Source organism: Gouania willdenowi, chromosome 7 (genome assembly GCF_900634775.1).
Source record: "Gouania willdenowi chromosome 7, fGouWil2.1, whole genome shotgun sequence".
NCBI classification, from domain to species: domain Eukaryota; kingdom Metazoa; phylum Chordata; class Actinopteri; order Blenniiformes; family Gobiesocidae; genus Gouania; species Gouania willdenowi.
The window spans coordinates 13,191,078-13,203,244 of NC_041050.1; the positions used below are offsets into that span (position 1 = coordinate 13,191,078).

The following is a 12,167-nucleotide window of genomic DNA, read 5'->3' on the forward strand; positions in this document are numbered from 1 at the left end:
TTATGTTTCTGTGTCAAGTCGATGCTGCAGCTACGTGTAGCACTCTGCGCTGACATGGACTCTTACACCGCAGCCTGATGCGCGCCAAATTATGTATTAGTCTGTTAGCCTACATTTCACCGCCTCTGCACTTTATTGTGACTGTACTTGGTCCGCGTTATAAAGATCATTAGTTGGATGTGGGATGAAAGCAATATTGCGCGAACCAGGAATGATGCACGCTGCAATGAATGAGGAGAATATGCATGGAGACAAAGAAGCGTGAGGAGCGTAGGAGATAGAGAGCAGAGCTGACTGCGAGAGACTGTCAGGAACAGACTTCACTATAATAAAGCAGAGAAGCTGCTTTTCATCAAGAACTTAAATGCGCTTTGTGTTTTTATGAGAGAACATATTTAATTTGGCCATCTTTCAGAAGCCCAGTCAGTTAAAGGCCTGTACATCATTATTTAACATATACATGAGTGGGTTCATATTACACATTTTATTTAGCATTTTATTATATATTGTGCATTGTTGGAGTGTCAGTACTAAATTAATATTAATATACAGTATTTTTGATTGATTTATTATTTGAAGCATTAATATTAATTTATGCAATTGCAATGTGAGGTTAATGTGAGGTTGAGGTTAGTACACATTCATAGCCATAAATGCAACGGTACTAATAAATGGCATAATTGTTTCTTTTGGTGTTTCGGTTTTCGGCCTTGGTTTTCTCATTTTGGTACATACCTAACATCTATCTACAATAAAGAAATAAAAAGCATATTTTTTTTAATTATGTTTTGATAAACACACTTTTCAAATCCCATACACACTCAGGGGGAAACAGATGAGCAAATACATGGGTTTAAAAACAACCTTTCAGCTAAGAGACAGGGTCATGAACTGCTGTTCAATGGAATGGTCCGTTTTACATCCTGGTATGCAGAAAACCATGGATGGATAATCCACGGTTCAAGCTCAAAGGTTGCTTGCATATCTTCAGTTCAACTAGAAGTAGCAAGAGATGCTTCACTAGGATGACAAACCTTGCTCAGATATGTCCCGTCTGGGATTTCTTATTGTGCAAAAATGTCACCAAAGTGAAGTCAAGCTGTAGACATTTTATTGTTTATATTCTGTTCTTTCACTCAGAAGAAAATGTTAATGAATCAAAAACACTGTTGAAAATAGATTTTTTATTCTTTGTCTAGTAGCATTAAATCTATTATTGTTAGATATTTCTGAACACAGATGAGGCATTTACTGAGTAATTGTTTTCCAGAGATCTTTAAGTTATTTTTATCTGACATATTTTAAGACGCTGTTATTATTACAATTATTATTATATCAATATTATTGTTATTGTTAAATGTACTGTATATATCATTATATGATAAAAACAAAATTACCCTAATTCAAGCCAGAAACATGAAGGCAAAGGTAAATAAAAGAATAAAAATCTTATGAAGTAGCAGTTTCACTAAATCTTCATGGTATTTACTTGTAAACACCCAAACATGATTTACCAGCATTAAGGTTCCCTCAGTGCCCAGTGCATCCACATCAAAGTGTTTAAAAGTATAATTCCTGCCTGGGGACTAACAAAATATTACACGGAGGAGGAAGCATCTGACTTTTTACCTTACTAACAAACAGATTTGTAAACAGCCTTTAAAAACGACTTGTGTGTGTGTGTGTGTGTTTGTGTGTGAGTGTGTGTGTGTGCGTGTGTGTGCGTGTGTGTGTGTGTGTGTTGTGTCTGCAGTGCAGACATTTATTTTTTTATGTTTTTTTATTGGATATGCTGTCAAAGAAGTAAAACAAGCGAGAGCAGTATAGAATTTTTTTCTCCAAGTTTCGAGTGAGTACTCCTGTTTAAATTAGTGTATATAGAGTTAGCAGAGATAGCGTGAATTTAACTAAACCACATCTGTGAAGATGAGCCAGGGTGAGGATATGCCAGAAATGACTGCAGCATTAAAAACAATTACATCAATAGAAACCACATCTCAACTGCAGCAGTTTGATGTCTAAAAACAGCCAGGTAACAAATAGTCAGAAATCAGTGTTCAAACCTTATCTGACAGTGTGTGTGTGTGTGTGTGTGTGTGTGTGTGTGTGTGTGTGCGTGCGTGTGCGTCAATGTCAGCTAAAAACTGTACCTCTTTATAGAACGGCAAACAGAATTACACACATCATTTTCCACTAACCACTTTACAAATGAATGAATCAATAAACACACGTGCACTCCTTTGAGCTCATCTAGTTTTAAGTGTGACTATTCAGTCAGCTGTCTAGTTAAGACAAACACTCACTGCTGAACCTTCACCCCAGTGTTTTAGATCTTGCAGAGTAAGGCCTGGGTTATAAATACAAAGTTTTATTCTGAGAGTTGCAGAGAGAAGAACAATACACTGTGGAGAAGCTCAGCTGTCTGCAAAAGAAAGATTAAACTTGAAGTTTTCATTATCTTGATTGAAAAAAACAACAACTACTTTCATTTAATTACCTGCTTTATATTACTCCGTAAATATAAGGTTATGCTTCCAACTTTTGAGAGAGCAAAAACTGTTTCCAGATGTCAGTTAGTTAAGACATCATTACCCATGTGTGTGGGTGTGTATACATTAGTTGGCCTAAGCAGTGTTTCCATTGAAGATTTTTGCAAAATAAAAGCGATATTTCTAAAAGTCGACAAAGTATAATTGCGCTTTGAATGCGTTTCCATTGAAGGTTGTTTTGGGCAGGAGCCCTCGTAACTCCTGTAAAATCTCACCCCGCGAGACTTCGCTACAGGAAGATGGACGCTTTGTATTCCTTTGTTGTTTTACATCTAATGTGGCAGTAATAATCTTAAAGTATAATGTTTAGAAATGTCTGGGACTCCTCTTCTGTCTACACGTACAACGTCATGTTTTCTCAGAAAGAAGTGGTCATGTGACCAGGTACATCACATTCTGTGACGTGTATTTGCGAAAAAAGTGTTTCTATAGTGCTTTTGTGACACATTTCCATTTAGAAACGTCTGAACAACCTCCTCGTGAAAGCGTAAAAACATTTTAGTGATATTTTAGTGTTTTTTTCAAAAATCAGCGTTTCCATTACCAATTTTTATTGCACTATTGCGCATTTCGAAGGGTAATGGAAACCCAGCTATTCAAAACGATGCTAAAGACCAACAGCCAGAGAAAGACGAGAACGTTAACAGAATTTGCAAAAAAACTAAGGGGCAGATTCACTAAGATCTGAAATAAAGGGTGGTAAACCAGTAAACCTAAATCCTTTGGTGACGCAGTTTCTTCACCTGCTGCGAGGAATTCACTAACATTGCAGCAATGATTAGTGCACATGCAGAAGTGGTGCAGACCACCCTATTTAAATGAGCGTTTTGTTCGTTCAATGTGGAGAGGTGAGGCGCACAGAAGCAAACAATGACAAGTGAGGAAGTTAAATTGGAGGCAGATGGACTTCTTTGTCTGCTGTACAAACATTTAATAATGTAGAAAACTAAATGAACAAATAAAGATGTAAAAAAAAAAAACACAACTTTAAAACCTAATGGTGTTTTTCCCCCTAATTTGATGTGGCTGCTTTTTCTCTCCCTCACACACAGCTTATTCACATTTAATTTTCTCATTCAGTGGCTGTTAATATTGACAATTGTCTTATTAGAATTATTTTCTTATACTAGAAAGGTTAACTTAGGCCTTTTTCTTCATCTCCGCTGTGTTTTGTGTCAACATTTACTGCAGCTATCTCTGTGTGTGTGTGTTTGCACCTGCTTTCCCTGGAGATTGTACTCCTTATTAGTGCGTGGAGTGACATTTGCACACATTTTAATACCACTAAACCTTTAGTCAATCCGCCCCTAAGAGTAACCACATTAGCGCGAGAAAACACAAATACACACTTGCAAAGGACTTGGGAAGATGAACGCACGTACACTCGGTCAGTAGATTAGCCGCGGCATTAGCAGCCGTCGCTCTTGCTCTTGTCTTGATGAGGACTAAATCGTGCGGACGCGGAGTGTTATCAAACGCAGCAGTGATTTGTTTTGGGAACGCCACAGATGTCAGCTCTCATGGACCATTCTGAGAGATGACAGCTGGGGTTGGCCAAGGTGACAGCAGCATTTGCTTGGGGGCCGGCACACTTCAGGTCATGTTTAGCAAAGCTCTGCTCAACCTGATGGCTTGTAAGATCAGATAAATCCAGCGAGTCTTTCGCGTCCACTCGGTCAAACACACCTCCCATGAACAGCGATGGACAGGCCCATGGAGAGACAGGGACACATGTCGAAGCCTCAATTGTCAAAGAAAAAAAAGAAGAAAAAAGACTGATCGATGCATACCTTTCTTAAAAACTTTTCAAAAAGTTAAACAAAGTGGAGCACAGATATAAATGCTGAATGACTATGTCCCTCAGAGCTTCAAAAGAGAAGTTTGGACACACATGTTTTCATTCTGTAGCTCACACATTTTCGAAAAATCTATTGGCGGCTTAACCTTGAGATATTCTTTGCTCTCTGCATTGCTCTGGGAGAAGTATTGAAAGCCTTCACCTTTCACCTTTGGAGACAAACCGAGCGGCTTTTAAGACACAGAAGATTCACTCCTCCTCGCCTCTTTTTTCTTTCAGGGCCAATGGCACATTCAATTGTAAAGCTCGGCCTATATGATAAGCCTCACAAGAAACACAAAAAGACTCATTTATTCACTGAGACATTTTTCTTCCTTTCCCTTTCCTCTTTTTTAGGTATTGTAAATGATGAAAAAGGGTCACTTTACAGCACAGTGGTCTGCAGCTCCTATTGTAAAACAAGAAACTCTTGGTTACAAAGAGGAAGCAGAAAAAGTGATCACTGCTCAGGTGTCATATTTAGAGCTGTGTTTTCATCACTGACTCCAAGTTGAATGAAGAGCTTATGAAACACTAAACTAGACTAGAGAGGCCTTGATTATTATTATTTTTAACTTTTTGAACTGTATATTTTAACCTGGGATCCAGCACAGAACAAAAACTGTACAATTATGAAGTGAGGTGTATAGAAACAATACACCACGGCTTCAGTAAACATTTCTTTTAGTAATCAATATTTTAATTGAGAAAATGATTAGGTTAAATCTCACCCAGATTTTTATATTGCAAAAAAACAAATACACACATATATATATATATACAAGAATCTAATTAAAGTAATTTCACAAATAGGCATTAATTTGATTAAAAAAGGCCTAATGAGCACAATCACAGTCTAACTAAACAGTGCCTTTTGATGCCAAAGTGAGGTAAAACAACATTCACCCCATCCCAATAATAATAATAATAAACAATTACATTTTAACATTAACCTAAAAATTAAAACACAACAACTTAAATTTCTAATTTATTAGACATGGTAATGTGCAATGTTATGTTTTTATGCTAATATCTGTGTCTCGACCACAAAACAATTCAAGAACAAATACTTATTTTAAAGATTTAGTAAAATAATACTTTTTAGTGTGTTTATTGCAATCTATTTGTGCTTTATCAAAATTTGCAATTAAGTTTTGTTTTAACCTTTTATACACTTTACATAATAATGCTTTGAATATCATTAGCCACATGACAAAAGAGACAACGAGTGCCTTGCTTAAAATGGTTTTGTTCATGCATGCACGATCAAACAGGCAAATCAGGTGAGCCTTCTACATGTAAATTGACTAAAGAGGGCTACCGTGTGGGTTGAATTACTGTCTAACAGCAAGAAAGAAGTAGTTTAAAGCTCTGCAAATGTATGATTGTGTCTAGCCCCATGGGTGGGCAAAATTGTCCAGGATGGATGAATAGATGACGATCATACTAAATCACTAAAATACGGGTTAATTGAGATAAACCACTAAACCTAAAAATGACAGAAATTAGGAGATCGGTGCATAATTTTGCACTGGACAAAACATCTTGTTTTGACAAAAGCTATAGAGATGTGGTTTTGAGTACAACTTGGCTTTAGGAGACTAAAGAGTCTTAGATCACATGTGACTAAAGATAATATACAGCATTATATGATTAGGTTTCCTATTGAGCAACACAATCAGGCTTTGTGTTAATGTGGAGTAAGTAAGAAAGGATTGCCCCCAAAGACATGTTTAATGGTGCCTGAGATTTAACAAAAACAACAATCAGTGGAGGGTAAAACAACAGCAGGGAATAGGACAGAACAGAAGAATGGGGGAGCGTCTAATCAGATGTATTGCTAACAGACACGAGGACATACTGAGTTAGCAGTTAGGTACAGGAGAGGAACTTTTATGGAGTGCGCTTTGACCTCTAAGCTCTTCGCTTTGCCTAATTGGCTTGTTTAATTTCAGCATGTCCAATTCCCTCCAGTCAAAGATCTCTTTTACGGTAGACCAATCCTCTGCTTCTCCTCGTTGATACAAAAACTACCCACCAATCAGAAAAAGAACTATCTGAAGTTTGCCTTTGCCTTTCTTGTCTTTACAAGACCATCAGCAGGACCGAAAAATTCTCCCTCTGCCACGAAAGCGCAGCCTTGATTTAAAGCACTTTTTCTAGTATACACTTAAGATGGGAAAATAAGGTAAATGAACTTGTCAAACAATCAGCTTTAGAGACTTTTGTGTACTCCTCCAAAGCATTAGCAGCGCTACCAAGGCTACAGAAATTACAGTCTGCTTTCACGATGTAACACAGCAGAACAAAAAAAAAAGCTTTTCATTCCACTCTGAAATTTTACTGAGAGGAAAAAAAAGGGAGAGAAAGATATAAGGCAACAGCGGGCTGACGTTGTTTGAGCGCGTATTTGTGGTCAGAGGTGATTGTCCAAGTAGAATATGCCACCAGGGCTCCTTTAGTCCAGTGGTTTGCAAACTATTTCTGAGTCCAAGTAGACCTTTTGTCCAACTACAATATTTTGCTTAGAAAACTAATTAAAAACAACTATAGAGCATACTGATGGTATTGAAAGCCTGATAACACACATTTTAAAGAATGTATATTGTATGTGCAGTGGTTCCCAACCTTTTTTGGATCGTGACCCCAAAGATATTTTTTTCTAAAATTAGTTTTTGATCATGTTTGAGCTCAGATATTTTTATTGCATTTTAGTTGAACTAGATTTATATTTCACAAAGTCAAAAGTAAAAAAAAAATCCACTGTTGTTTAAGATTGTGTTGTTTTAAATAAAAAAATTAAAATAAATTAAAACAATCTAAAAATCTATTCTAAGAAATTTCAGGCTACCCTATTTAAACTCCAGGCATCCCCACATGGGGTCCCGACCCCAAGGTTGAAAAGCACTTAGTGGGTCCTGAATAGATTTATTTCTATAGTGTTTATCATTTCCACTCACCTCACGCCTGGGGTGGGACCAAGACTGACCCTTTATTTGTTTATTTTCCACTCTCTCTCTCTTTCTCTCAAGTATCCCCTGTAGTGCCATCGTGTACCCCCATTTGAAAAGCACCGCTATAGTCCCCGTCCACATACTGAGGACAAATTAAAAGTGACTCCTCTTTCACCCCTCCTTTCTTTACACACAATCAACAGCCTTGTTTCCCTAAAAAACACACACACATGCAACCAGCCGTCATAAATACACACAGGACTAAAAACACACCCACCACTGCTTTTTGTCACGTGCTTATCAAAGCCGTCATGCCATCACACCCGTTTTGTCCTGGTCACATCACTGCAAAGTCACTTTGGGCCAAGGCGGACAGCTAAGGAGATGAGACGTGTGATGGAGTGAGAGAGAGAATGGGGCTTTCTCCTTATTATTGTGCCCTGTCCCTCAGAGCTGCTGCTCTTCCTCCTTGACCACACATAACTGAGGAGAAAAATAGTTCTAGGTCCTAAACAAAAGTAGAGCAGATCTTAGTTTGAACAGGAGTTTAACGTGTTTTTACACATCACACTAGAACAGTGGTTCTCAATCTTTTTTGGAGGAAGTGCCCCCTTTCTCTTATTTCTGAATCCAAGTACCCCCTTAGTCTGACATCATTTTACTCAGAATACTATGAAAAAACAAGTATAGAGCATAATGATGGAATGAATAAGTGATAACGCACATTTTAAAGAACCTAAGTTTGTAAAAAAAAAAAAAAGTGGAATGAAACATTATTTATTGCCTCCTGAATAGATTCATTTCTATAGTTTTTTTTTATCATTTCCGATCATCACATTTTTAACTAAAACTCCATATTTTTAATGGTTTCATTTGTTAATTTTCTACTTTCCTTTACTCAAGTGCCCCTTTTAGTGTCATTGCGTAACATTAGGGGTACACGTACCCCCATTTGAGAAACATTGCACCAGAATATGAGTCTGAAAATTATTTGAAAACAAATTCACCACACCTGCCAGAACATTTATACACCTTTCCTTTGGTGTCCTCAGAGTCACTCTTTAATTTCTTGTCAACGGGTAGATGTTTAAACTGGCTGCAGGTTCGTGTGTGTGCGTGAGTGCGCGTCATATCAATTCTGGTTTTCAATTGTGGTTACATTTATTTTGAAATAAGAGGTTTCAACATTAAGTGGACAGTGTGCAGACTGCAAAACTACTACCCACAGCTAATCAATCCTCATTCACATTGTGGCACTCAGCTCCTCAAATATAGCAATATTTGATCAAATTAACTGGGAATGTTAAACAGAGTGAGCACACATAGTTAACACAACCACTTAACACAGTGCTCAAACAAATGAATTAGCACAAATAGGAAACAAACCCAGAAAAATAAACACATAAGTAAAACTGAGCTGAAATTTGTCAAACGTGTCCTCATCACACACCTCATCCATCCTATTATTTACCTATTTATCTTAATCAAAGGCATGAGGCACTGAAACTAATCCAGTTAACCAGGACACAAGGATGGAGAGTCCTTGGAAAGGTCACCCACCCATTGCAGACTTAGCGATCATTATCGTTTTTGGATGGTAGGTAGAAAAATGACGCGCGCACACGTACAAACACACTAGAAAGTTTGTCTCTTAGATGTCATCAAAACCCACTTTTGTCAACAAAAGGTAAGAAATTGTGCTTCCAATCATTAACTTCTGTGGTTTATTTCACTCAGACATGAAGGCATTTATATTGATGTTTGTCAGATTTTTAAGCGCTGACTGAATGGCAGCGAATGGTTCATGGCTGATGGATTTTTTTTTCCTCTAAGAAATGAAAGTAAAGTGTTTGAAGGGTTTGCTATGTTTGTGTAATGTATTTTTGGTCTGAATACAGAATGCCCAGTGTTGAGCTGTTTGATACAACGCACATGGAATGAGAGATGAATTACCGGTACCTGAGGAAAAAAGGGGGCTGGTAGCAACTGCACTTTGTGCTGTCAGACATCGAATCCTCTGATCCAGATAAGCTGCCCATTTGGTAATGGTCAGTTGGGCAGATTCACAAATGCCCTACCCACCATACACCAGCTTGTTGTGTCCATGGAAAATGCATTAAATAAATTATTTATCAAGCAAAGCTTTTAAAACAAAGTAAGATAATATTAATCTAGATAAAAGTAGCTGGATGAATGTTACCATAGATGGAATTCAAATGAATGTTCTGCAAGACAATTACCTCAAACTGTAACAGCAATCACGTCTTTTAAAAGTCCAATCTTCAGCTCACTTCTCTAAAACAAATCACAAGGTCTTTTGTGGTTGGCGAATGTGTAGTTACAATGGATTCACACCGAACAAGGTTATATCTCACACACTTTTGAAAGCAATGTAGAAGGATCAGGGTGAAAAGTTAAGGAGCCGTAAGGAGAGAGTAGACCTGAATGAGAGCGAAGGAGAACAGAGAAAAACAAAGAGGAAAGATCGAGTGCAGTCACAGACAGAGCAAGGACAGAACGATAGCGATGGAAGATTTAAAAAAAGAAAAAGAAAAAAAGAGGGGTAGACAGGAAGAGAGTGGAGAGTGACTCAGTCAGCCAATATTTTTTAAACAGCTTTGCTTCCACTCAACTGGGCATCAAGGCCATTATCCCGGGGTTAATCCCCAATCCGACGGAGCTGGCAGCCCTCCGGGACAAGCCTGCATGGCACTCCATCAACAAGGCAAATATAGACGAAAATAACACACACACACCTACACCCAAGCACACATACTCGAACCCCTACACAGGCAACACAAAGTTGCAAATAGAAAAACCAAACCAAACAGGAGTTTAATCGAAATGAGAAACCTTAGCTACATTAAACCAAAGCTCTTGTTCAGATTTGTCACTTTTTTCATCTCTGACGTTATCTCACTGTATCTTATCGCTCATGTTCAAACATCACACACTATGTGCATCTTCGTTCCCTCCACCTCTCTATTCTTGCCACATTTTCTACCTCACTTTTCCTTTCTTTGTCTGCTCTGTGTTCCCGTGGACCGCAGCCAAGGTGGAGGAAGAGATTGACTGAAAGAGGGATAGCCATGTCATGTGGAGAGAGACCAAAGAGGATCCAGGAGTCTTAACAGGTCTTAACACTATTCCCTTCATCCTTTGCTCTTCCCTCCTCTATCCCACCCTGTTTGCACCGTTGCACAAACAATAACTGGACCTACTTCATCTATACCAGAAGACTTCATTCTTGATGAACATTTGATGTTCCCACCCAAAGACCAGCTTTCCTAAACCACTTGGCCATTTGTGTCTCCTATTTGTTGACTTCTAGAGCTCAAGCCTCTTTTCCGCCACCATGTCCAATCACCTTCAGCCGCACAGGTGTTAAGCCTAGAGTGATCTTATGTAAATCCAGTCATAGTAGAGGATCATCTCAGAGTGAGATGTGCCTGAAAGACGCTGCTGTTCCTGTCATTTAGTCTTAATGCTATTGGCAGAGTATCAACTTCCCCTTAAGTTCCTCCAGTGACCTAAAAACACCAATGGACACGTTAACCCCAACCAACTCTCTGACCAACCCAGTTTAGCGTCTCTCTTGTGTGAGGATGTGAATGTCGACTTTCTGGGCTATCTTCTCTCCAGCCCCCCCCCAGCCTGCAGTGTCTCCCATGGTAACTCCCTGACTGACGACCCGGGGCTTAGCCTAAATTCTCTCTCTAATAAAAGCTGTGAAATGCAAATAATGAAACATCTCATTACCACTGTCGGAGAACCCAAAATGAAAAGAGGGGGAGAAGCGGTGGGAGGCTGCGGTGAAATGAGGGGAGGAGAGAATAGAAATGAGGAGGGAGGATGTGGAGGGGGAGTTAGGTTGGAAGCAGATAGCGGGATAAAGAGTCTTTTGTTTGGTGCATGTTTCTATTTATGTAGCCAGGACTGACCACCTATGCTAAGATCAAAATGTTAGCGTGTTATTATCATTATTATTGATTATTATTGTTTTAGATAAGAGTTATATAACTTTCTCATACCACAAAGTAAGAACTGCACTGCACAAATTGTAATGTAGTGAGTATTTTCTTTGTCATGCAGACAAATCAGTGAGTTTTCTCCATTTGTCTACGCACCAATATATTTAATTATGTTCGAACTGTTAAAAAAGATACGTGAACCACAACCTTTATATTCTGATCAGAAAATAATCTTAAGGTTGAAACAATGATGCTTGTTTTAAAACACCATCAACAAAAGTCTATCCAACGTAAACCTGAGGCACCCACTTCCTGATTATAGGCTCAATTTCCTGTGCGATAAACAGATAAAAACAGAAAGAATAAACTTTGGGGCTTTGTTGTGTTAACCAGTTGGCTAAATTATCTTCGCAAAGCAGTGTCCTACACACACAGCCCACAAACGCCCATTTTTGTCCCTGACAACAAGAGCTAATAATATTGTGAAAACTGCCTCTTCTGCTGCCATACAGGAAGTTGTATCCATATTCATATTTGCCCCAGCAACCTGAATAAAAGTGGTATTTGGGATTTGGTTCATTGAAGAAAGATGGGCGTTATATTGGAGATATATTTATACAACATGTACATCATCTTGAGTGGCTGTATTATGCAGATTCTTCTCAGTTCAACAGTTTAGAGACTTTACATCAATGACACCATGACAGGACTTACACGAGAGAGATTAATAATAGTGTAATGTTTGGTTAGTTTGTGACTTAGAGAAAATATTTCACATCATTGTTCTTTTTTGGTCACAAATGGATCAACTTTGTTATCAAACTGATGTCATTTGTGATCATGAAATGCTATTACA

General features: G+C 38.3%; 1 protein-coding gene across 3 annotated transcripts in view; it reads right to left on the minus strand.

The window, feature by feature from the left end:
* Positions 1-12,167, minus strand: part of zbtb46 (zinc finger and BTB domain containing 46) — a 79,192-nt gene that overhangs the window by 47,360 nt on the left and 19,665 nt on the right. The gene's annotated exons all lie outside the window — the stretch shown is intronic.